General features: G+C 35.1%; 1 protein-coding gene across 8 annotated transcripts in view; it reads right to left on the reverse strand.

The window, feature by feature from the left end:
- The window catches only part of Dmd (dystrophin), a 2313977-nt gene that overhangs the window by 1152228 nt on the left and 1133752 nt on the right, over positions 1-27997 (reverse strand). The gene's annotated exons all lie outside the window — the stretch shown is intronic.

The raw sequence follows: 27997 nt of genomic DNA on the forward strand, positions 1-27997 counted from the left end.
TAATTTCTTCTATTTTCTCAAATCTTATTTTATAGTATTGAATTTACATTTATAGTATGTTGAAAACAATCAAAGTAGTAAACAATTCTGTATGAAGTTTAATATGTTTTTATTAAACATTCATTATGTATTTTGAGATTATTACAGTTTATAAAGGTAATACTATATTTACCTCATAGATTTTTGTTTGTTTTTTGATTTTGGGTTTTGGTTATTCTAACCAGGGTTTCTCTCTGTATTATTGGCTGTCCTGGAACTTGCTCTGTACTCAAAGATATGCCTGCTTCTACTTCCCAAATGCTGGGATTAAAAGCTTGCTCTTCCATTCCTGTATTGGAAGAGGGAGTTGAACTTGCATTTCGCAGATGATACATCACTACTTGCTGAAAGTCCAAAAGAGCTAAAGGCCATGGTAAATAGAGTGGAAGTAACTGAAAACCTTGGTACAAAAAGAAACATCGAGAAGACTAAGATACAACACATGGGAAGGGCACCCAAGGATTGTATACATTGTAATAAGGAATCAGAACCTGAAGCCAACAGTTAACTTTGTCTATCCTCACTTCAAAGAAGGGAATTATTTCAGATGTCAGGAAGTGGGTAGAGATAGTGAGGGCTGCATTCCGAGTAATAGGAAAGGTTTGGTCAACAAGAGACATAACAACAACAACAACAAAATTACAAGTCTATGAGACATTTGTCTTGAGCTGCCTTCTTTACAACTCTGAGACCTGGACAATGGGACATTCCTCAGAACAGTGGCTGAATGTGTTTGAGATGGCAATTCTCAGGAGGATTCTAAGTGTCACAGGAAGAGATAGACTGTGCAACAATGACATTAAGAAACATCTCCATCTACAGAAGGAAGTAAACTATGATGTGGGAGGGTCTTCTATCTGTTGCTTTCATTGGTTAATTAATAAAGAAACTGCTTGGCCTGATAGGGCAGAATTTAGATTGGCGGGTAGACCGAAAAGAATGCTGGGAAGAAGGGAAGTGCAGCAGACGATATAGCTCTCCTCTCCAAGAAGGATGCAGGTTAAGATCTTTCCTGTTAGGCCACCACCTCGTGGTGCTATACAGATTATCAGAAATGGGTAAATCAAGATGTGAGAATTAGCAAGTAAGAAGCTAGAGCTAATGGGCCCAGCAGTGTTGAAAAGAATAGTTTCTGTGTAAGCTAGCCGGTGGCCAGGGGCTGGGAGGCAAGGATGCAGCCCGCAGCTCCATCTACAAAACTACAGTATACGGCAATGGCACTTGAGATACTTCAGCCATGTTATGAGAATAAATGACCACAGATACCCGAAGACAGCACTGATTGGAGGAGCACACAGGATAAGGTGAAGAGGAAGACCCAAAAATGCTGGATAGACAGCATAAAGAAACACTGTATAACCTTGCATATGATAATAACACAAGCATGTAAGACTGACCAGGAGAAGAACAACTGGAGAACTGCCATAAATAATTCTTTTTTTTTTTTTTATTTTTTATTTTTTTTTGGTTTTTCGAGACAGGGTTTCTCTGTGGTTTTGGAGCCTGTCCTGGAACTAGCTCTTGTAGACCAGGCTGGTCTCGAACTCACAGAGATCCGCCTGCCTCTGCCTCCCAAGTGCTGGGATTAAAGGCGTGCGCCACCACCGCCCGGCTCATAAATAATTCTTAAACATTAATTTTTTTGTGCCCTGGCAATGCTGAAGCATACATGGGCAGCCTGTATGTGGCAATTCTGTTGAACTTGTCCATGGTCTCATGGTCTAAGTGGATGAGGTCTCTTCCTCAAGAGGGCACCAGATTTCATTACAGATGGTTGGGACTTTAACTCAGGATTTTTGGAAGAGCAAGAAATACTCTTAACTGTCAAGTCATCTCTCCATATGCATGCAGTGGCATATACAAACACACACAATAAACACAAATTAATAATTAAATAACAAATATGTTAATTTTAAAAAGAGAAGTTAAAAGTCATCAAAGCTTATGGTTTATTTTTATGACACCTTGTGTTATCTAAATAAACAGATTTTGTAGTAATGATGTTCTCATTTTGTATTACAGAACTAGTCATCTGTTAAATATAATATTGAAGGAACTCAATCATATTTCTTTAAAAATTGTCATAAAATAGCCTCACTTTGACCAGCTATATTTAAACAATGGATGTAGAGTTCAGAAGAATAAGTTTAACTAAGTTGAAAGCTAAGATATTTTGATAGTTGCAAAAATAGAGGCAACTTCTTTGAGTTCTCAATTGTGTTCTTCATGGGAGGTGTGTCTTTTTGTTCATTTCTAAAGAACTATTTATTCTGTCAGGTTACTAACAAACAATCATTTTTTTCTTTTTCTGCTTTTTATATTCAAAATTTTATAGTACTTATAGATGGAGATGTTTATTATTTGTGATATTTCACTACAAAGAATCACAAAATGAGGTTTGTTTTTTTTTTAACCCACTTTCCTGTTAAGAAGCATGGGAATGTATTTCATAAACGCTAAAATAGGATACTGAGTGATAGACTATGACAAACTATACTGGGTTATAAAACAAAATGACTTCTGGTGATATGTGAGACACATACAATTATCAAATACTACAAAATGTGAGGCAATAAGTGTTAATCCGGTTGTGACAACCAGTCCAATCTATTACATTTTACTGCCTTTCAAAGTTTCCTTCTGGCCAAAGCAAACAGCACGCAAAACATATCTTCCAACTTGTTGGTCTCTAGGTGATGCCAACATGAAAGCAGGTTTGTCAATATGGAACTAGGTAATGTTTAATGTTTCTCTGCTAAGGAACATGAACCAGAAAGGACTACTTTAGATAGATTTAACTTGTCAAAATAGACAGATATTTGGATGGAAAGGCATTTCTCACAAGGAACCAGTTGGCTGGAGATTGATGCCGAGAACAGTGCAAAGGAAGACAAGACATGAAAACAGGTATAACTGAAGTATGTGGAATTCAGTAAACATAAAAGAGGTAAGTAAGTGTTTTAGTCTAGGGACATTGTCAGAAATAATGGTGGTCATCGCTGCTATTGGGTGATCTAGGTAATGCACACTTTGAGAGATGAAAGTCATAGTGTTATTTACTTAGCAAGTTTAAAACTAGATTTCATAAAATTTGAAATTTGTTTTTACATAATATAATTAAGAGCTAAGTCAAAATAACAGTCTATACATACTGTATACACTATTTTAAAGATGATTATAATTCATGTTCCTAGAGAAGCTAAATAAGAAGGTGAACCCAAAGGAAAACATATAGGCATCCTCCTGAATATTAACCTTCATCAGGCGATGAAAGGGGACAGAGACAGAGACCCACATTGGAGCACCGGACAGAAATCTCAAGGTCCAAATCAGGAGCAGAAGGAGACGAAGCACGAGCAAGGAACTCAGGACCGCGAGGGGTGCACCCACACACTGAGACAATGGGGATGTTCTATCGGGAACTCACCAAGGCCAGCTGGCCTGGGTCTGAAAAAGCATGGGATAAAACTGGACTAGCTGAACATAGCGGACAATGAGGAAGAATGGGAACTCAAGAACAATCGCAGTGGGTTTTTGATCCTACTGCACGTACTGGCTTTGGGGGAGCCTAGGCAGTTTGGATGCTCACCTTACTAGACCTGGATAGAGGTGGGCGGTCCTTGGGCTTCCCACAGGTCAGGGAACCCTGATTGCTCTTAGAGCAGATGAGGGAGGGTGACTTGATCAGGGGACGGGGAGGGAAATGGGAGGCGGTGGCGGGGAGGAGGCAGAAATCCTTAATAAATAAATTAATTAAAAAAAGATGATTATATACCATTTTAAAATGAATGTTTGCCTTAAAATAATGACTGAACTCGAATATGTTTAGATATTTGCATAGATTTTTGTGTCATGCTTCATTTGGTTGATTGCAGAAAATGGTGGAAAGTACTACTCAATTTTACAGTGGTATTAAATACTTAAAATAATGTGAATGCTGAGATTTTTAGTGAGTCTTTTCTGTGCTCATATAATCAGTCAAATATTTTAGTCAACTGGTAGAAGGTGAGCTTATAAAACAGTTCAGTTATGAAGCAAGCAAAAAGTGCCTAAATAACAGGGATATTTTAAATCTGTGGAGTAATGCAATACTGAGACCATTTTCAGTGAATACTGCAGAATCATAAACTAGTAAGAGAAACCAAAGACAATATTTTCTTCTTCATTTAATGCTTATATTCACTTAGAAATCATAAAATTTATGTACTGAAAATTGTCAGTGTTATAGTAAAAAACAGTAGAACAACAGAATGTTAGATGCTTGATAATTTTGCTTTTATAAAATTCTAGAAAAAAAATTCTAGAAATTTCAGTTTAATTTGCCATGTTAGACAACAGATCAATGGTTTCCTTGGGATTAAGAGAAGGTCAAGAGTGAGTGATATTGAGGGAATGTTTAAGCATGACAGCTGTGCAATTTATCTTGCTTGTAATAATAAATTTATTGGTGGATATTTATAAAACATGTATGAAATTGAATTCTGCAAATAATTGATACATTTGATGACATTTATACATCAATAAAAGTAATAATTTATCAAGAGTACTACCTACAAACCTATAAACCAAAAATATTGTTTCTGTTTTACTTTCTTTGTATATTTGATACCAGTTGCTTGAAATCTCAGTCTGTTTACCTAACAAGTATAGCATTATAGCATACCTTTTAATAAATGTCATGGCATCTGTACTCCCTTAAAAAGAAAGAATATTACCTACATGAATTACTAGGTATAATAATGACATTTAAAAATGCAACCAACAATAAGGATTCCAAATAAAGAATTTTGTCCTTAAAGTACTGGAAGTGTTATTTACCAAAAAATTATAAATAAATCATTCTCTGAAACTTCTCTCAACAGACAGGTGTTTCTTTGCCCAATATTGGATTGCCTAGAAAGAAGAAATTGGAAAGTTCACATCCAAACATTGATGGGATAAACTATAAAGGTCCATCCTTGTTTCACTCAAAAATACTATGAATGTCATCATCCTAAAAAGCTAAAATTATCCTGTAACAACATGAGCAGATAAATCTTGCATTACCAAATATTTTTCGCAAGCAAACATTTGTCTTAAGTGCATTCACCAAAACATGTTTTCTGTTTTGTTTTTTTTTAAATTTAGTTTAATTTAATTTGTATTAGGAGTAAATATATGATGATATCCTAATGTATGCTGTGTATGGGGGTTAGGTGCTCACATGTGAGTGAAGGTAAACGCAGAGTCTAAAAGAGGGGCTTGGCTCTCCTGGAGCGTGAGATACAGGAGTCATGAGTTATTCAACATGGTTGCTGGGAAATAAACTTTGGTCTTCTGTAAGAACAGTATATGCTCTTATCCCCTGGACCATTACTCCATCCCCTCAGTCTGTTTGTTGAGAAACACAAACTAGGACAGCGATTTAGTCTTTTGAAAAGTTTAAGTGCAGAAAATAGAAGTACACACATGAATTAGTTGTATAAATAACATAAAATATATGTTATTATTCATAGTTATTTTGCTTTTGAACAACAAACATTATTTTATTAATAATTGAACAATCATTTACTAAATAATTCATTATCTGTCAATTTGTAGAATTTAAAATATGGACATCATGGATAGAAATGACGGCATTAAATTTATTTAGAGAAATTTTTATGTGACAGAGATTGGTCTTGATTCCGGATGCTTTTGTCTCCACCTCCTCCTAAATTTTACGATTATAAGCATGTGCCACCATTACATTTTTATTCATTCATGTTATTTACAGTCAGTAGGGTAGTTGTATAACTCTACAATAAAACTGTTATAGTAATAAATGTTTGTACATTTGAGGCAAATATATTATCTGAGTCAACAGAACGATCGGAGAGTCTCTGGTTACACCAGTGACTATCTAAATGTATGTCTTAGGTAAACTGTCATCTACTTCTCATTATACAAGGAGTACTGGAAGAATGTGTCCAGAAGTAATTTCAGTCTTTTAAACTCAGTCGCAATTTAATTTCCTTTGTGACTTTTGAAAAATCAAGATCTTAAAAGTTCTAGATGTCCCAACACCCTAGATTAGCCATAGTTATACTCTTACTAAGAGACAAAGAAAAGTCAGGTATAATCCCATAATCCCTGTACCCAGGAGGCAGAGATAGGAGAATTAGAGTTTAATATAAACCTGGGCTAGGCACGGTCACCAAAACAAGGACAGAACTGAACAAAACAAAGGCAACAACAAAATCTGAGCTAACAAACAAACATGCAAACAAATCCCTAAAAAAGTCTTTCGTTTTGTGTTCTTAGTAAATTAATAGATTTTATTTATATTATATCATTTATCTTATTTCTGTGTTCTTCATTCTGAAGATGCTTTAAGCTTTACTCGCATGTCTCTTAGACTGTTTTCATTACACATTTTAAAATCTTTTTTTTTCTGTCTCCTAGCTGGATATTTTAGATCTCTAATCATTCTTATTACTCTGCATGTTACTTAGTCTTACTAAAGATTTTTGTTTGTTTGTTTGTTTTTAGAGACAGGGTTTCTTTGTGCAGCTTCCGAACCTGTCCTGGAACTCACTCTGTATACCAGGCTGGCCTCGAAATCACAGAGATCCCCTGCCTCTGTCTCCTGAGTGCTGGAGTTTTGGGAAGGCTGACAAAAGAGAAAATTATTACCATCATACTCAATCCCTTAAAACAGATGAGTAGGAAGTAGAATATGAACCTCAGCGCTCCTCCTTCTTGTCTAAGGAAAGTAAGAAGCACGTGTTTTATGGTTTTGTAATCCCTTTCTGTAGAATTAAGCTCTAGTCATACACACTGGTAGCTAGCTTAATAACTTTCTCTTCAGACTGCTCTTAACTCTCTTTTAAATAACTTCACTGCTCTGCCACAGAGTCCTGAGAGCATTGCCAAAAAAGAGTATCTGAACTCAATTTCTTATCATAAAATTAGCTCTTAGTAGACTCCAAACCTAGATGCTATTGCCTGATAATCTCTATTATTAAGCCTTAAATCAAACCTTGAGCATATCTAGTTTGACACTATATATACAGATAAGAAAAAAAAATTACTGACCTGTAAAATACATTCGCATTATTTATGAAAATAATGAAACACCTTATTTCTGAACAGGAAATGGAAGTAAACACATATATAAAGATTTTGGGGTGAGTGGAAGGAGGGAGAAAGAAGAAAAACAAACAGAAACAGTTGAATATATTATTTTATATCATCTATTGATTCATATAAGGGGTCAAATGAGAGATGACTTTAAGATATTAAGATTAGTAATGGAAATAAATAAATGATTGGTTCTCCTAATCTTTGGCCACTGAAACATAAACTTGAAGAATTGATTTTCTCATCATTGAAAAGCTGCAGAATTTTATTTTGTACACGAGAGGAGACTATTTCTCCTCTGGTGATGTTGACTAGGATTGGGAAAAAAAAGGATTTATTATGTGTATTACAGCTGTACTTATTTACCACAGCTAGTCAGAGATTCCCTCTTTGTTGTGCAGTTGCTTGTTTTTAAACAAATTTTGCCAGGAGACATAAACCATATGGCCTTCTTCAAAAATATACTGTGAGCCATGATCGTCAGCTTATGGTAGTTTCAAGTAGCAGACATCTGGATACAGAAAGTCATGATGCTATTCAGAAATGTTACTCCCAGCTTCATAGAAACACTAGGATATCACTATGTTGATAATACAATTGAAACTTAAAGATTGTTTTATATTGATTTTTTAGTCATGCTGAAACATATGCTTTATAGTATTATGGCTATCTTTGTAAAACCAAGATTTCTGACACATATTGGATTAGAGAAAAATATTGTAGGAAAAATAATTAAAAGCATTTCTAAATGAGATCAATGAATTTAAGTTAGATTTTATTTTCTTTGAATAATGGTCTCACTTTGTAATTTGGGGTGGTTATATAATATTTTAGATGTGGATATATAATAAATTGTTGTTAGTGACTATATTCTATAGTAATGTAATTCATTTACATATTTGACAGGTATCATGAGCAATAAATTTCTTTTATTCTTTACTTGGTGCATGCTGTTAACTTGCTTAAACCACTGGATGTATGTTAAAGGGAAATTAGGACAGTTACACAAACCAGTACTATTAACATCATGTGCTTGGACTGGCTTTTCTGAGAGCTTAGGCATTTGTCCATGTACTTCAAAGGTGTACCTCAGTTCCAGCATATTTTCTACACATAGATATACAAATCAGTTATATTCAGTCAGTCTACAATCCCAAAGACTAAAGAAAAGTTGCTTAATAGAGGTCCTGTGAGCAGGGCTATAACTAATAATTGTTACTTTGGGTGTGTTTATTATCGATCAGTGTTGTAGCTACAGTAGATCAGTTGCATTTAATTTTGACAAGGTTCCGGAAAAATGTTACCTTTGGTCAGGCCTCCTTTTGGGTGTGATAAAGAAAATTCATGGGAAAAAAAATGAGTATTTGGCATCTGTGCCCAAAAAAAGTAGTGATAATTTATGGTAGACAATGTAGAATAGAATTGCTGATTACATAAGAATTGCTCAAATAAAAGGGGAAATAATGCCTGACTTTAGTTTGCCAATGAAAGTCGTAACTGTAAATAAGTTGGGAGGAGGGAAAAAGAAAAGAGAAAAGAAATTAAAACAAAATTTTACAGAGGAAACTCCATATTTATAATAAATATTTCTATCTTAATAGTTATGATAATAATTATAATACTAAGTTTTATAAATTATAATAATCAATTAAATTACTGTTAATTTCACTGAAATATATAAATTACTCAAAAAATATAATTTTAATATTAAAAGAAAGCATTATTTTTATCATTATCTCTTAGCTCTGGGAAACCACAAAGAATCTTTTAAAACTTACTGTTCAATGTAGAATTATTTTTAAAATCTATTTCTTTGTAATGGACAGTTTTTCCCTTGAGGCAAATCAAAATTTTAAGAGAAATTTCAGAGTGTTCAAGAGTAAACTAAAACTGATGTGAAAATAATTCTTGTGAATAATCTCCTACTGGGAAGAATGCACAATTCTCATAGTAAGCTGAATTTGTTTTAGTGTTAAAACACCATACCTGAAACAAATGTCCACCAAGAGTGGTAGAACTCAAGACAAACAAAAAGATGAACAAGCATACAATTAGTAACCAAATAGTAGTTAACAGTGTATTGCCTTTAGGAAAGCATTTTGAATCTTAAATGCTGTGCTTAGAATACATGTACCTCATAAAGTCTTTTCTATATTTGTTATATAACAACTAAAAATCATGATGTCTAGTAGAATAAAATGAAGCTGACTATAGGAAAAGTACCCCATACCAGTAGTATGTGAAATGAACTATGATACAAATGGAGGTCTTGGCATTCAATGTTCCTTAAGACTACTATTAATTCCAAAATTATACAGCGTATTTTTTGTGGTTGCGAGGATGGAAAGGAGATGAATAATGTTGTGCAAGTGCTCTACCAGTGACCATATCCTCAGCCCTTTGAGGGTATGATTTCTCATTTTTAAAGTTTTCTCAATAAATAATAAGCTTGCATTGTCAGATTCCCAGCAATACTGCTGTATTTGGCTTAAGGGTGATTATAAAAGGAAATGCATGGTTCTTTCCTAGTTAAAAAAAAAATGAAAAAGAAAAAGCAAGCAAGAAAGCTAGCAAGGAAGGAAGGAAGGAAGGAAGGAAGGAAGGAAGGAAGGAAGGAAGGAAGGGAGGAAGGAAGGAAAAGTCCAACGGTGCTTAGCATAGTATAACATACCTAATCTTATGGGCAGAACTTTTTTGGAATTGTATTAAGGACTAGTTTAAACACTCTAGACCTGTCTGCAGATCCATAGACTGATACAAAGTAGTACATATTTACATTAGGTTCTGATAGATAAGCAGGACTTTACAAAAATGTAAAAAACTCAAAATTAGTATTCCCTAGTACTTCATACAAGCACTGTATCACCGAACTGCATCTCCAAAAAGCCTTTATAATTTGCTTTGGCCTGCCTCTTACGCACGCCAGACCCTTTTCATTTCATGTTAAATACAATATTTTTTAAATGTCACTTAAAAACCTTGGGTTTTCAGATAGCAGAGTCTAAAAAGAAAGCATATTATGAACACGCATTCTTTCTGTGGGTCCTGAAACAAAAATCCAAAAGAGAAAATATAAATGATGCAATCTGAGATAGACTGCGAACAGGTGGTACTGCAGCAGATAAGCATTCATAATCAGGGTCCAAACAGGGAGAGACATGTGCACCCTTGTGCACTGCAGAAAAATGTTTCTTTACTCTAATGATTAATTCAAAGCTTAACTTTCTGGTGATCCCATGTAATTTATTGGCTCCAAGTTTTATATGAAGGTATTTCTAAGCTAGACTCTACTTTTGTATTTTGCCGAGGCTTCATCTTACATGTCAAGGAATGAAGCGTGCCACTTTTGTACATTATTGCAGTTTTAACTGTAGGTTGAGAGTCGAGCTCTTTAATGCCCCCTCCAAGGTTCCAGGAAGAAGTTTTCAGCGAAGCGACACTTAAATTATAAGTTTTCTAGCTGAGGGATACAGAATAAACTTACACCCGTGTTGTTCTCGTCATGTTCTTTATTGCTCTGCTTGTTTTTCTGTTCTCTAATTTTCTTCTAAGTTCTAATTTTTTTCTTTTTATCCTTTCTTTCAATTCTTCCTTCCAATTTTCCCTTGCTTTTCTCTTCACCTAGCTTAAATACATTTTTTACAGGTGGCTAAAGACAAAAAAGAAAAAAAAGAAGTTACAAGATTTACATCTCAGTGGTTGGTTGGGTAAATGATAAGGAGCTGCTGAGTCATTTACCATGGAAACACAATGTCTCAAGGTTTCAGGTGTAAGGATGTGACCAGAGGCCAGGGGCATAGTGTCCAATGAGGCAAGCTGTACAGAGTCAAGTCTTATCAGCCAGATTTGGCAAGTGAATAACTGACCTGATTTTTTTAGGTTGCTTTGTGTTAATAACTTTTGCATTAATCTGCAACTCTGAACTTGGGCATATCTGTGAAGTTTTAACTTATGATCCATATATAGAAACATTTAAGGATGACTTCATGATTCTCTGGATTTTCTCCGTGTCTGTTGTTCTGTCCCCCTTTTCATTTCTGATTTTGTTAATTTGCATATTCCCTCTCTGCCTTTTGATTTGTTTGTAAAGGGTTTGTCTATCTTGTTAATTTCCCCACCACCTAAAAAAACCTATTTTCCTCATTGATTCTTTCTATTGCTTTCTTTTTGTCTAATTTATTGATTTCACTTCTCCATTTGATTATTTCCTGGCATCTACTCCTCCTGGGTGTATTTGCTTATTTTTGTTTTAGATCTTTCAGATGTGCTATTAAGCTGCTTGTGTGAGATTTCTCCAAGTTCTCTGTGTAGGCATTTTGTGATATGACCTTTCCTCTTAGCACTGTACTCAGTGTTTCATAAGTTTGAGTATGTTGTGCATTCATTTTCATTGAATTCTAGGAAGTCTTTAATTTTTTTTTTGCTTCTATGACTCAGGGGTGATTCAGTTAAGTATTGCTCAGTTTCCATGAGTTTGATAGCTTTCTGTGATTAGTGTTGCTGTTAAATTCTAACTTTAAGCCATGATGATTCAATAAGATGCAGAGCGTTATTCATTTTTTTTTTTGTATCTCTTGAGGTTTGCTTTTTGACTGAGTATGTCGTCAGTTTTAGAGAAGGTTCCATGAGGTGTTGAGAAGGTGTATTCTTTTGTGTTTGGGAGAAATGGTCTGTAGATGTCTGTTAAGTCCATTTGAGTCATGACATCGGTTAGTTCTCTTATTTCTCTGTCAAGTTTCTATCTGGTTAACCTGTCTATGGGGAAGAGTGGGGTGTTGAATTATCCTTTTATTAGCGTGTGGGGTTTGATGTACAATTTAAGCTTTAGTAATATTTATTTTACACGTGGGTGCTCTTGTATTGGGGGCATAAATGTTCATAATTAAGACTTTGTCTTGATGGATTTTACTTTGAGGAGTTTGAAGTGTCCTTCTCCATCTCTTTTGATTGACTTTAGTTTGAAGTCTATTTTCTTAGATATTAGGATAGCTACACCGGCTTGTTTCTTAGGTCAGTTTAATTGGAAAATCTTTTCCCAACCCTTTACTCTGAGGTAATTCTTGTCTTTGAATTTGAGGTGTCATAGAGCATCCATTCAGCAACTGATGGAAGCAGAAACAGATCTACAGCAAAGCACTGGGCCAAGCTACGGGAGCACAGTCTAAGAGACAGAGGAGCGATAATATGAGCAAAGGCTTCAAGACCATGATGGTGATACCTACAGAAACAGCTGACCTGAGCTAGCGAGAGCTCACTGACACTGGACTGACAACAGGGAGCCTGCATAAGACGAAACTAGGACCACAGAATGTGAGGGACAGTTGTGAGGTTTGGGCAGTCTATGGGACCACTGGCAGTGGGACCAGGATCTATCCCTAGTGCTTGAACTGATGTCGTGGAGCACATTCTCTTTGAAGGGATACCTTGCTCAGCCTAGATATAAGAGGAGTGTCCTGGTCTTGCCTTGAAGTGAAGTGTCAGACTTTGTTGACTTGCATGGGAAGCCTTACCATTTCTGAAGATTGGATGGAGGTTGGGTGGGGCAAAGGGTGGGATGGGGGGAAAGGAGGGACTGGGAATAGGGATAGTTATGTAAAATGAGAAAAAAATTATTTAAAATTCATAATAATAATAAAAAGGAAACAGTACAATTTGAACTTGGTGTGAGGTTAAAAAAATGAGCTAATAGTGTGTAGCTTGTCTTAGATTTGGGAGAAAGTGTTGTCATGTGTTAGTCTGAGGGAAAGAAAAAATTAGTATTTAAGTGTCTTACACTCCTTGTGGGACAACATATTTAGTTATGAAGCATATCTTTATATATATATATATATATATATACATATATATATATATGACAAATTAATAAGTCATCTTCCTGACCACCCACAGATATATGTGCCCATAAGTCTGAGATGCAATCATGAAAATACATATACATTTTACCTGAGATTACAAACTACAATCCACATATTGGGATGACATCATAGCTACTTTTGTCCATGTGAAATTATAGACAGGAGCAACAGCTTCCTGAGTAGCTGGTCCCATTGGCCTTACCTGGATAGGATTCTCCATTAGAGAGTCATTCCTCTGGTGGGTTGACATCTGAACACTAGTTGTCACCTGCTACAACTCCCATGGCCTCCACAGTTGATGTTAACTTTTTATGTAGAGGTTGTTTGGGGTAGTTAAAGGTATCTATTAAATTACTTCATGCAATTTATAATATGACTTAATTAAAGGATATGGAAGCAGGATCCCTGTAAGTAGTGAACCTATAGCCTAGCAAGACCATGACAACACAGTTCTCCATTTCTTTCTAATCTTCAAATATAAGGCTCATTTTTAAATCCAAAAAAGTTAAGGAGAAAATGCTTTGAAGATGTGATAATAAGGAAAAATAGTTTTCTTGATAAATAATCAAATACTTCTTACTTTATCCTAAGTTAATTCAGGAAGCTAGAATCGGAGTTCATCAAATGATCAAAGAAAGTTTAAAAAAAATTAAGTGTAGACAGAACTATTGTTTTTGCAATTTTCTAAGAGTTGTTTCTAAAACAAAATGCTAATTTCTGTGTACATGATAAGATAAAGATTATACATTTTCTTACAACATTATTTTTCCTTTTTTTCTGTAATGAAATACATTTTAGCAGAGAGCACACAGGAAATTTATATTTCCCAGCAATGCTTTCAACTTAGGGATTTTCATGAGACTGATCTTTGAACAATGGAAATACAGTATAACAGAACCTTGACAATTTTTTTAAAAGCCAATTTGGGATGAAGAAGATGACTAAGTGTGTAAAGTGTTTGTTATAGAATTGTGATTATGTGGGTTTGGATTCTTAGAATGAGTACAAAGGTAGATGATGTAGCTCCGTGATCAAGAGTTTCTACAGGGAGAATGGAGACAGTGGCAGGAGCAGGAGAATCACAGGAAATTGAAGAATCAGATTGTCTGGTGTGTGGAGTGACAAATAATAAGTTCTACCTCAAAGTAGAGGATAAGTACAAAAGCCTAAAAATCTCTTCCGATTTCCACATGCATGTCTTGGCACACAGAACTGTCATGGCTCACATGTTACCACACACATGAGAACATGCACATATACTGAATTTTAAAAGACCATTGATATGCATACTTTGTCCTTTCTCCTTACCTTTTTCTATTGCCTTATAATATGAATTTTGTGGGAACTACCTCCTGACATAGATTAGTTTAAGTGCAAAACTGAAGGATAATTAGTTAGAAATCAAGAATTATCAGTCACCAACCTGCAATGATTGAATAACCCCAGAGGTTTTCAGGGACAGAAATATGCTTTCCTTAATGTATCACTGTATCAACATCAATCTTGGCTATGCAAATTTTTACTGATGGAGCAAAAATCAATTCTGAAAACAATGTGTTAGTAGAGTTTTGATGGTAGAATTTTCAAAACTCATAAACTCTAAGTATTTTTTAAATGTGTAATCAAAGAAATTGTTAATAATCTGGCAAAGTAAAGAAACACAAAGTGAAGAGATAGCAAAATAATCTCTAAAATGTTAATATTACAGATATACAATGTTGCTTTGAATATTTTATACAGATATAAGATTGGATCGAGTATATAGTTATAGTCTTTTCATTATACAAAATTAAAATATATGCTTACTAAATTATAAATAAGGTAAATGAATCACTTATACACTGAAGAAATTGAAGTGTCTATGTTCAAGAAAGGAAATGTGTATATGTAACTCTCCTTGGAAACAGAAATATACAATTGCTATAAGAAAAAGACTCTGGCTAAATTGTGCCATGTGAATTTCATAGGCATCCAATTTCTTATATGAAGATAGTATTAAACTAGCCTCTATGTACATTTTTGCACATATGACATGTGAACCATGTGATCTATATGAACTATAAGGATTTAAAAGTATCTATGAAGATATAAGGCAAATGATCTTGTGTGAAATGGTGATCATCAACAGTGAACCAGATTGCAACTCTTCAATGATTTGATATAATGATAGGGACATACAAAAAATAGGCTGATGGAAGAAAGGAATTACGTTTGAAGCATTTACAAAAGTTCTTCCATTTAAAACTGTAGACTCCCTTTATCTGACTCTTCCCACAACTGCAGATAAAAACTAAGGATTTAGAAGACATTGTAAATAATCTAGAAAATATAATCAAAGGGCTAATTTAAGTATCTAAGTAAAGTGCTGTAATATACTTCATGGTTCCAATTTTAAATAAAATATGAGAAAAATCATAAATATGTATAAAGATATATGTTGGTAGTTTGTTTTAATGAGGTTTTGGTAGTCAGTCAACTAAAATTGAGTACTTGTGTGTTGCCTAGAAAGAAAATGGCTCTCAAAGGGAGGGGTACTATTAGGAGGTGTGGCTTTGTTGGAGGAAGTATGTCAAGATAGGGGTGGACTTTTAGGTCTCCTTTGCTCAAGCTTCACTCAGTGAGACCCTCACTTCAGTTCCTGCTACTTGCAAAATGTATCTCAGTTATCTGTCCATGATGATAATGGACTGAACCCCTGAAACTTTAAGCCTCCATGTCAATTAAATGTTTTCTTTTATAAGTGTTATTGTGATCATGGTGTCTCTTTACAGAAACATAAACCCTAACTAAGACAGAAGGTGGTACCAGGGCAGTGGGTCACTGGGATAGGCCTGACCATGATTTTCTTTGGAGGAATTAGGACTTTGCGACTTTGGGTTAAGAAACCAGCGGAATGTTTTAAGTGTTGCTTAATGGATCATATTAGGAGGAGCATGGAAGACACTGGTGTTTCTAATTATTCAGCCACAAATAAGTCTTAACTTCGAGGTTCTAAAGGCAGGCACGTGTGGTCAGGCCCTCGGGCACAAAAGGCTCCGCATGACACATGTGGACACTTGCGTGGTTACATCCACGTATGACATTGGTAAACCCTTGCATGCATGCATGAGTCACCCATCATCCAGACCCCACGTGACCCACGTGCGCGCATCTGTGGTTACATCCACGTCTGACTCAGCTAAACCCTTGTGCGCATGTGTGAGTTACCCTTCATCTACGTCTTCAGTGTGATGTAGTCACACCAACCCCCTGTGCACATGTGCGGGGGCAGCCTTTAAAAGCTGGATGCACCATCTTTCGCTCTCTCTCTCTGCACCTTGATCTCCAGGCCTGTGCACACTCCCCTCTAATAAACTCCTAAGAGGGTTTGTTGGCGTTCTGTGTCTCCTTCTCACTCGCACCAGATAATTTCAGTGTTAACTGTGATTTGATAAACTGTGCATGGGGGGGGGTCTGGTTGAAGAGGTTTCAGAGAACAATTTTAGTATGTTGCCTAGAGATCATTCTTGTGATATGTTGGGAAGAATATGGCTGTTCTTTGCCATTGTCTGAAAAGTTTGCCTAAGGCTAAAGTAGAGAGTTTTGGCAAAGGAAATCTTAAAAGAGCCTAGTATAGACTCTTTTGTATGGTTTCTAGTGTTAATTTTAGTGAAGATATATATATACATACATACATACATACATATACATATGAGCAAGTTGAGCAAGGAAAATTATTTGAGGAGAAAAGGAGCACCAGAAAGTAAAATGAGGTTAGGTTCTGTGTTCAAGGGATGAACAGATTAAGAAATGAAATAAAGGGAGTTTTAATTACCGGGAAATATACTACCCAGATAAGCTTTCAACTTGTGAACAGCAATTAAAGAAAAGCTTAGAGTGGGGTGTGGTGGTGCATGCTTTTAATTCCAGCTCTGAGGGCAGAGGGTAGCAGATCTCTGAGTTTAAGATAAGCTTGATCTACAGAGTAAGTTCAAGGTAGCCAAGCTTAGGCAGTAAAACAGAAAGCTGGTAAAACAGTAAAATGAGGGGACCGTGTTCCAGACCCACCAAGCAGCAGAACTTGGAAGCTTCACCCACGTGGTTCTGGAGTTAAAGATAGAAGAAAAGCCACTGAGGGGTATCCCTAAATTGATGTCTACAGAGGCCATTGCATGAAGTTGTGAAATTGATACCATGATTACCTTGGAGACACCAAGATATTTGAGTTGTCAGAGCCACAAGATACTTGATGACGAAAGTTGCTAAGAGAGTGTGCTGCACCCTGTAAAGATTTGTCACTCATATTGGTTTATTGAAGTGCTGACTGGCCAGTAGCTAGGCAGGAAGTAAAGGAAGAGCAACCAGACTAGGCGAATTCTGGTAAGAAGAAAGTGTTAATCTGCAGTTGTTATCCAGACACAGAGAAAGCAAGATGAGAATGCCTCCCTGATAAAAGGAAAGGCATCAAGCCATGTGGCTAACATAGATAAGAACTATGGGTTAATTAAGTTGTAAAAGCTGATAGGCTAAACAGCTCAAAATTAATATAAGCCTCTGCATGTTTTGTTGGGATTGAATGGCTGAGGACTAGGCAGGGTAGAAACTTCTGTCTACAAGAGTGGAAACAGCCCAAGAGAAAAAATATGTTGTAATAAACAAAGCTCAATGGAATCAGAGATCTGAACACTTTTACATCAGACATGAAGATGCAGAGTTTGGAGTTTGCCAAGCTAGTTTTTGATCTTGCTTTGGTCTGCTATTTCCAAATACTCCCTTCCTTATATTTGTGAGTGGTAATATGTGTCCTGTGCATTATATGTAGGAAGCATGTGTGATCTGCTTTTTGATTTTTATTTTACAGGGTATTAAAGTTAAGATACTGTATGAATTTTTGAACAGTTTTGAACTTTATACTTTTAAATAAATTTGATAATGCTGTATACTATGGGGACTTTTGAAGTTGGACTGAATACATTTTTGCATTATGATATGGCTTCAAGTCTTTGAGCAAAAGGAAGTAGAATGTGGCAGTTTGAAAGAAAATGGCTTCCAAAGGGAGTGGCACTATTATATTAGGAGGTGTGGCCTTGTTGGAGGAAGGGTGTCAATGGTGAAGGTGGGTTTTAAGGTCTCCTTTGGTCAAGCCTCACTCACTTCACTTTCTATTGCCTGAAAGATGTGTAACTCTTTCCTGTCTCTCCAGCACCTTGTTTGCCTGCATGCTATCATATCTCACTATGAGGAAAACGGACTCCTCATCTAATGATGGTAATATCACCTCAATTAAATGTTTCCCTTTAGAAGAGTTGCCATAGTCATGGTGTTCCTTCACAGTAATAGAAACCCCAACAAAGACAATCTGCTAATACTAACTCTGTGGATTTAACCTCTTATATTCTTAACCTCAGTGTTACAAACTTCTGTGTCATTAACATAAAGTTATACAATGCATTTGGGGCATATGGATAAAAACACAGTGTCCTCTATTTGGTTCATAATTGCTGTTTCAGTGTTTAGTGACCAGTAAAAGATATTTACACTGTCTACAGATTAACTTAGATTATAGAAATATGAATGACTGTACAAATATAAATATGAATGACTTGGTATAAATATGAATAACTAAACAAAACAGCATGAAGTAGAATTATTTGGGAGGAGGGTAGATGTGAAATTGAATACTCATGGCTACATAGCTGTAGACAAAAGATTAGAAAAGAGAACAACAGGGTAGATTAGTAAGAGATGTACATTCTCCAATGTTTGTGATATATCTGGCATATGTCATATAATGTCACATATAAACATTATCAATCTGTAGTTTCTGTTACTATTATTAGCAGATATTATTGATTACCATGTGTGTACTTAATACCACTGGACAATATATAAAGAAACAAAACCGAGGCAGTTACTTATGTTCTGAACTAAAACCTAATCCAGACTAATCAATGTAGTAGCATATATGGTAAATGAAATAACGTTACCTATCTGACATGAAATGTGAAAGTCAAGTATAAATTTCTAAATACTTTTAATATTTAGAATTGTAATGTGTCTTCATTTTTAAAAATTCTGCTACATTTGTGGGCATAGGATCTCATTTTTTAATAAAAATACTGAAAATTTAAAAAATGATTGCATAAAATTGTTTACTTAGTAATGATTTTTAAAAATAATATTGAAATTTAAAATCAAAGCAGTCTTCCCCTTTATCATGATATTTAATTTTTTTTTAAAAAATAGATTTTTATAGATTGTCTTATTCTTACTGTTATCACATCTTCCTTTCCTTATCTGTATAATTGATGCAATTTCTCACAGTAAAAAAAAATCTTGGAATGAGATATAAATAACTTACTCATGTTCATGGCATGTTAATTATTTCCTCTCTCCTTAATTCTAGATAATATAGAGACTCAGAGTTGAATTATAATATATTGGCATATAGACTTTTACACCTAGAATGGTAAATGACAGTTCATGCTCACATGAAAAACTTCGGATTTGGTAGAGACTAATTTGAAAACTGAAAAGGGCTATCTCTTGAATTATCAATATCTGTTATATGCTTCTCATGTATCTTCCCAACTGTATAAGATATTGTAACAAATAGAAGAGGACTACTAATGCCATAGATAAATGCTTTATTGGGAGCAATTCTGGAAATGATCCCAAATTAGGCTTCTGTCTTTGTAGCTTGCACTTTAGAGGCTACAGTAATAAGGTGATGACATGGAATTACTGTGTTATCCTTCTCAGTAGGCAGTGTGCAGTAGTGTCTTTTATATTGACAAAAGAGGTGAATCATTTATTACATGTATTAGAGAAATAATAACTGAGAAAAGAGATGTTCTAAGAGTGGTATGCTTGTTCTCCAGAGATGACTGAAGAATTTTCTCTTCAAATCAGATTGTTTTGGTTTCTTTTCCAGCCTTATTTTTAAAGTTATTCATATATTTTAATTGTTTAATGTCATTCTAGAGATTGAACCCATGGCCTTGGGTGTGACAGGCAAGCTCTCTAACATAGATCTAAAACCCCGGATATCTACTGTGTAGTGTAATTATTTCATTCGTTATTTTATTTTCTTCATCCTGTGCACAGGACAGTAAAATCTATGAGGCACCAACAAAGGAAAACAATGAAGACATTTTTGCAGAAGTAGTTTCCAGCTCTCCCAATTTCAGATTCAACTGAAATGTGGTGTTGTGGTTTAAAAATGATAATGACATTCTGGGAAAAGACTTTCTATAAAGCCGTACTCCCTCTAACCTTCCTAACGATGCTATCCTGGGAAATGATAAAGTGCTCTCAGAGGTTCAGGGTAAAATGTTCAAACAAATACAAGGCAATATGTGTTTACTAAAACTCTTTCTTTTATCCTGCTTACATCTTTCTTGTTTTTAGATTCTTTTCCCTTTTACAATCTGTAAATCTATAAATTTCACTCTAATATGGCATCCATGCAGAAAATTGTACCTAAACATTCAGTATTGCAAGAATTATTAGAGGAAACTTCTATATCATTAGCATCACAATAAGAAATTAAACACCACACAAACCTAGAAACTGCTGCTGCTTGTATTTAAAGAAGGTTTGTAAAGAAAGGCAAAAAGGATCGTGCATATGACTTTGAACTTCAAATGTGCTTGTCTTTCAGTTAAAAAGATTGCTATAGAATATGTATTCCTTCCCAACTGCTTTACTGGAGGCGACACTAGCACCCAAAACTCCAGAGAAGGTCTTTCCCAGTCCACATAACACTAAACTTTCCTCAGAGCATGTCCAGCCTACCTTCAGCAGCCACCCCTCTCATCATAATGGTATGGCACTCTATAACTCCAGCAGAAGCCTCATGCTTTACCAGAGGCCACACCTGCACCCAGAACCCCAGAGGCCACACAGGCTGCCAAAATTCTAGCAGAGGTACCCTGATGGACCAGAGGCTACAACAGCCACGAGAATTGTTGGTCACTTAAGCTAAAATACCAAAGAGAAAACAGAAACGAAGGGAGAAAACACCCATAGAACAATGACAAACTCAGAATTAAGCACATGAAACTATAATAACTCCAAATGCAGATGTCTAGAGACCAGCATAAGAACACAATCAACAACAGCCAGGGCAATATTTTACCACCAGAACTCAGCTATCTTACTCCGGTAAGTCCTGAATTTTCCAACACAGATGAAACACAAAACATAACCTTAAAACCAACTTTATGAAGATGACAGAGGACTTTAAAAAGGAAACAAATAAAGCCCTTATAGAAATTGAAGAAAATACAAGCAAAAGAATTAGAGAAATTGAATATATTCCTAACATAAAGCCAAGAAAAAGCAAACACGTGGAGAAAAATAATTCAGAACCAGAAAATGGAAATAGAAACAATAAAGAAAACATAAACTGAGGGAATCCTGGAGATGAAAATCTAGGTAAGCAAACAGAAATTACAGTTCTAAGCATCACCAACAGAATATAAGAGAAGAGATGGAAATAAGAATCTCAGGCATGGAAGATTCAGTAGAAGAAACTAATATATCATTCAAAGAAAATGTTACATCTAAAAAAATTCCTAACCATGAGTGATATAGCTGGGTCATGTGCCAAATTGATTTCCAGTTTTCTGAGAAATCACCACACTAATTTCTGCAGTGGATGTCGAAGTTTACACTCTCACCAGAAATGGAAGAATGAATATTCTCTTTGCTCCATATCCTCTCCAACATAAGCGATAGATTCATATTGATGTGTAGTTCCCTGATGGCTAAGGATGTTGAACATCTCTTAAGTGTTTCTCAGCCATTTTAGCTTCTTCTGTTGAGTATCCTTTCCTTAGATCTGTACCCAATTATTAAACTGGATTATTTGGTTTTTTTGAGATCTAGCTTCTTAATTGTTTTTATATTTTGGAAATCAGCCTTCAGTGGGGTTGGTAAACAATCTGGCCTGCCTTTAAGTTGTACAGAAATAACAGTGGCACAGGACTTTCTAGGAGTGGTCAAACAATGTCTAGTCCATATGGAGGCTCATGCCAAAAGAGGAAGCCCACAGTGGATGTACCAGAAGCAGGATAGACCAGAGGCCCAGCATAGAACCATGCAGGACTTATGGGGTGGTGTAAATAAAGGTCTATGAAATTATTCCTAATGATATTCTGCTATACTCACAGATTAATGCCTAGCCCAATTGTCATCAGAGAGGCATCAGCCAGCAACTTCATGAGACAACCCAATAGAAAAGTGGGGGGAGAGGAAAAGGGATGTCAAGATGTAATGCACGAGAGAAGAATAAAAATTAAAAAATAAAACTAAAACCAGCATTGTCAACTATTGAACAGTATATCTGAAATAGATGTTGGGAAGATAAGAAAGGTAGAACAGTCAATAAAGCCAAAAAAAAAATTGCTTGCTGTAAAATTAGAACACAAAAAAACAAAAACAACAAAAAAAATAAAAGTATACTTATTCTTTAAAGTTTTGTTTCTTTTAGTTAACACAGGGCTAGACAATTGTTCTTTCTTTAAAACTATTTTCTCCCCATACATGTTTATTTACCAATATTTAATTGATTTTATGAAACATCATAAATAATAAATTTCCATTTTAAAGATCTACGTATGCTGCCCATTGGTGGCACATGGCTTTAATCCTAGCACTTGGGATGCAGAGGTAGGCAGATATTTGTGAGTTCGAGGCCAGCCTGATCTGTAGAACAAGTGCCAGGAAAGGCTCCAAAGCTACACAGAAAAGCACTGTCTCAAAAAAAAAAACAACAAATATATACTTATACTGATTTTCTTACCCATTTAAAGGAATTTTGCTATAGAAATTCAACGTTATTTAAAGCAGTGATCTTGACTTTATATTTTCTTAAAATTATATATAAGGCATAAAATCTTGAATTTAAATACTTATATACATAGGAGATCTACCCTGAAACATCTGATTAAATGGATTTTACAAGGAGGAATGAAGATTTTATAAAAACACCATCTTATACTAGACTTGAAACGTGATGTAATACAATAATGCCATCTTATGGCTGTATAGCGATTTGGAGTCTAGAAACTGCTTGATTTTTTTATGATTCTGTTTCAATTGTGCTATAATTACCTATTCATCACTGTCTTTAGAAATCATAAAAGTTGTATTAGAAAAAAAAGAAAACAATACAGAGTGTCTGCCATTTAGAGGTCTTCTTAAAATCATATTTTTTAATTCTCGAGACCCCCATACATGTATACAATGAAATATGATCATATCTATTCCCATTTCACAACACATTCTTTTGGCAACTTCCAATCATTCCAACTCCCAAATTTATGCTTTATTTGGATAACTTATTAAGCCCCATTAGTGCTGCTAGTATGATATGAGTATAAAACCATCCACTAGCAAACCAGTTTGAAGGATTGCAGATATAATAATACATCTCTAATACTAGGAAGCATTTTTTTTTAAATTTCCACATTCCTTATAGGACCTTTGACACCACTAGGCACAGGTTCTTGTTTGCAATCATGCCACGTATAGGTCCCATCGTATGAATTTAAATTCTGAACATAATGTGGTTGGTTAAAGCCATAGCATTCATGCTACTGCTGCACCTGTGGTTGGCTGTATTTTCCAGTTCTGTAATTACTGTAAATCATAGGGTTCCCAGGTGGGTAAGATTGATGATTACATTTCTTCACTGGTAGTGAGTTTCTTCTTACATTTTATAGCAATTAGCACAAAAACACAAGCTTATCATCACGCAGAGAAGACGACACTGCAGAGCATTCTTCAGCCCTAAATGGGACATCTGTATCATACCACTCTCCCTAAGGCTGAGGAAGCATCTCGAAAGATAAGATCGTAAGATTCAGAAATGCTAGATGACTAACAAGGACCATTTTCTGCATACAACAGGAAGGTTGCATATCCACTAGAAGACTGTGACAATGCTCACAAAGTCTGTACAAGCCCAAGCCAGACAGAATCCCAACATTAAGGGTACAGATAGACCCAAGCTGCACCATGTATTAAGAACTGCGAGGATATAATAGGTGCTGGAAGAAGAAGAGTCTATTTTATTTTGGAGTTTGACCTTGGTATGTTGACCATATCCCATGGCCTGCCCTACAGCAGAGGTATTTGGACAGCATAAAAATACTGTTTTCTTCTCAGAGAAAATACAAACAGGGGTAGGTAATGGAATGGTGGTGGATCTTGGAGAAGATGGAGAAGGGTATGAAAATGGTCAGAAGATATTCTATGAAATTCTCAAAAATTATTTAAATATTATTTTTAAGGAATGAATCATGACAGAAGTACTATATTTTGAGTCATTCTGAGTCTGAATAACATGATTCAATTTCAATCACTGGGGAAATCACTCTTGCCATAAGAATAGCATATCTTATATTATCTACCCTTATCTTACTGGCTGGCTATCAATTTTGTTTCCATATCTGTAATGATATCCAAAGCAGAGACTGAGTCTAACTCATCCCTCTGTAGTAAGAGGAAAAAATATGGAAGTATAAAAATAAACTATGGGCTCAGCAGGTGCTTGCTGCCAATGCCGATAACCTGAATTCATTCCTCGGGACCCACATGATAGACTGAGAAAACATCTTTTTAAAGAGTCCTGTGAACTCCACTTGTGTACAATGGAACATGAATGCCCTCTCCCCACATGAAATAAACAAATAAGTAAAACCATAATATATTATCGGAAATCAAAATTGTAGGAGTCACAGGATCAATGTTGTCACTACAAAAGTCCTTATACATGTGCTCTTTCACTGACTCCTCATGACAAAAGAGTAGTTTGAGAAATATTCTTCTCCCATTTTAAAAATAGGGAGAATAAAAGCTAAACACTTTGATCAAGAATGCACAGTCAGTCTAGGAAGAAGCCACAATTCCAAAGGAAGATGAACTCTAGAGTTTCTGCTTATAAACAGTTACTTACAAGTGTTTACCTAGATTTCAGTAAACATCACAGAAAGTGATAGAGCTTCTAAATGTTTGAGAAGGCCAAATGAAAGTGAGAATTCCATTTTGGCCTTTGAACAAGAAAGAGTAAGACTATAGAGTTTAGAGACTTCTTTACTCACCAGAATTTCAAAATACCTCAGATTTGTATGAAATTTCAGCTAGTTCCTTTAAGGACTAGCATTAGTGTTCCTACGTCAATATTCTGTCTAGGGTCAAAGGTGAAATGAAAAGAACTGTTTTCCTCTGTTAAAAGTCAACATGCTGACCACATATTAGCAGATGTACGATAAACATGAAGAAGGAGCCTCGGAAAGCAAAAATGCTACATATTTCTTGGCACAGCCATATCTGATAGAAACCGCAAAAGTTATAAGGCCAGCACAGCTGCTGGACAAAGATCCAGCAAAGCTAAGCTACATGATGGTCACCATCCTACCTTTGCTTTTCGTTTCCACCTGTTGCATACTTGGGGGCCTTTTGACATTTGTTCAGTTTGGGGATATTGAATTGATGGAAAATTTTTTACGAATCATATATGTCTTTCCCAGGGATTACTGTTTCTAAGCTTTGCCAGGAATGTCCTAAACAGATTCCTCCTCTTGCTTTTAGGGAGATGCCCTTATCTATTTGAAGGTCTTCCTCACACCTTGGAGATAGTGACACACATAATGATGCCAGAGATCTCTTTATAAGGCTATGAGATATTTTTTGGAACATTTGCCCCTGTAAGTACTCCAGAACAAGATAATCAAAACAACATAAATTTAAAAGTTCAACAAGGTTCAGTGGACTAGAAGAGTTGGCTACAGATCAGATGGCAAGCCTCTTCCAACTAACTATACACTCAGGCTACTGTGTGGCATATAGAACAACAAAGTTCGATTAGCTGAAGTTACCTCTGCCCTACACAGAGACTCATATTGATGAACAAAATATAGAGAAACAATGATTTTTTTTAAAAAAATGAGAAGTTAGGACCTCCCTTTTTTAGAAGAATTAGCATATGCAGAGCCACTATGGTGTCATATGAACAAGGAACGACAGAATGCCAGGATTAGACTTAAAAACAAATACATACACATATGCATGCTTGTGCATGTGCACACACACATATATAATGTAACCTTTGTACAGTTCCAGAATTTGAATATCTGAAGCAGCTTTGGCTAGTAGATATTTTTGTACACTCTGACCATTAAGAGTTAATACACTGCTTTGGACATGATAATTTGCCATGGCTGACTTGCAAATTTTGTTTTGGTCTAGCATCCTCTAAGCAACCAAGGCTACTAGCCTGAGAACAGGTTGACATGTGCCTCTAGATTCTTAAAATTTGGGTTATGGGCTTAATGAGTAAAAATGGTTATAATAGATAAGAGTTTATCAATTATGTTTAAACTTGAGGCAAAATGATTTTATAAGAACTCTGTTCTGTCATGGTTTTTCAATAATAAATAAGAGATATGAGGGGGTAAGAGAGAAAGTGAAACACGTGATATGATCTATACTTTAGAACAACATTAATCTATCCCTGCTAATTGAATTCTGTATAAATAAGGAAAAAATCTGATTCCTAGTCAGTCAGGCTATAAGATTCTCCCCAACATCATGCCTGGCTCACTCCTTCCTCTCTGAACTTGCCCTCCTCCCCTTCCCCCCTCAAGGATGGGTCCCAACAGAAGCACAGTGATCACTGAATACTCAAGAAACTCCAAAAGTTCTTAGCATATGTGCATAGCCCAGAATGGTACAAGAAAATAAGTGGAAACACACAAAAGGCAGTGGAATGAACTCATTCCAAAAGGTGATAAATCTAATATCATTTGGAGAATCCTGCAGTAACTTACAATTAGTCCACACAGAGTATGAAAATATATTACAGTAGCAATGCAAGACTGTCTTGTACAGTATTTATATCAGATTACTGGTTTTCTCTTCTTCATCAACAAGAAAATTAGATATTGTTGCACTAAATATTTTACCATTTGTTGAGATAATTGCATTACTTCAATGGAGGAACGATATTCTCACATTTGCAAGGCTTAAATTAAAATTATTATTACTACATAGTAAATTGTAAGAGAAGGTCACATCGAAGAATATACTGCATATAAAGTAACAACAATATTTGAAAATACTTTACATATAAAATGATTTATGGATTTATTATAGTAAGTGATAAACTAATCTTTAAGCTTCAAGAAAGCATAGTACACTGATAATCATGGATTTCAAGAGCTGTAAAGCATTTAAAGTGAATCTTGATGAATATGAATGGAAAGATAAAGGAGGAAACAAAACACTTTAGAAACTGCAAAGCAATCTCATATTGCTAAAGCGCAATGCAGAAGAGTTGTAGTGCAGATGACATGTAACAAAAAGCATGGTTGACCAGATCTAGGTAAATAGGGATCATGTGAAAACCTTTTATGCCGAATTAATGAGTCAGTATTTTATTCATAGGAAAATAATATTACAGAACTAAATGTATTATACTTTACAAGAATAACTCTAGATGAAAGATAATTGGGAATATAATAAAGGCAATCATTGGTAAATACTAAAATTATTCTCTGAAATATCTGTTTCAGAGTATAAAGCAGTAAACTAAAACCTAAAGTATAAAAATGACTATAAATACACACATGAGAGATCTAATATAATTTTAATTCTTCTCAGGCAGATGAAGAAGTATATATTTAAACTACAAAATTTGAAATTTTGTATGAGGTGAGAAAACTTGCATTCTAAATTTATTAAAGGAATAATTCGCCTTCTTGTGATATGAGGCTAATGCATATGGATGCCTTCAAAAGTTAACACAAAAGATAAGTATTTTACTTACGGTAGATATAAAAATTGATTTTAAAATAAATAAGCTTTTCATGTTAGAAAATATGGAGGTATAGGAAAAGAGACTATCAAATGTATAAATATCAACTTTCAAATGGAAATAATAAATTAAAATGAAGGGATTTTTTGTTATAAAGTTCTAAGTACCATAATTCTTATAAATACATGGGAGGCGGATA

The sequence above is a fragment of the Microtus pennsylvanicus genome, chromosome X (genome assembly GCF_037038515.1).
Source record: "Microtus pennsylvanicus isolate mMicPen1 chromosome X, mMicPen1.hap1, whole genome shotgun sequence".
Classification (NCBI taxonomy): domain Eukaryota; kingdom Metazoa; phylum Chordata; class Mammalia; order Rodentia; family Cricetidae; genus Microtus; species Microtus pennsylvanicus.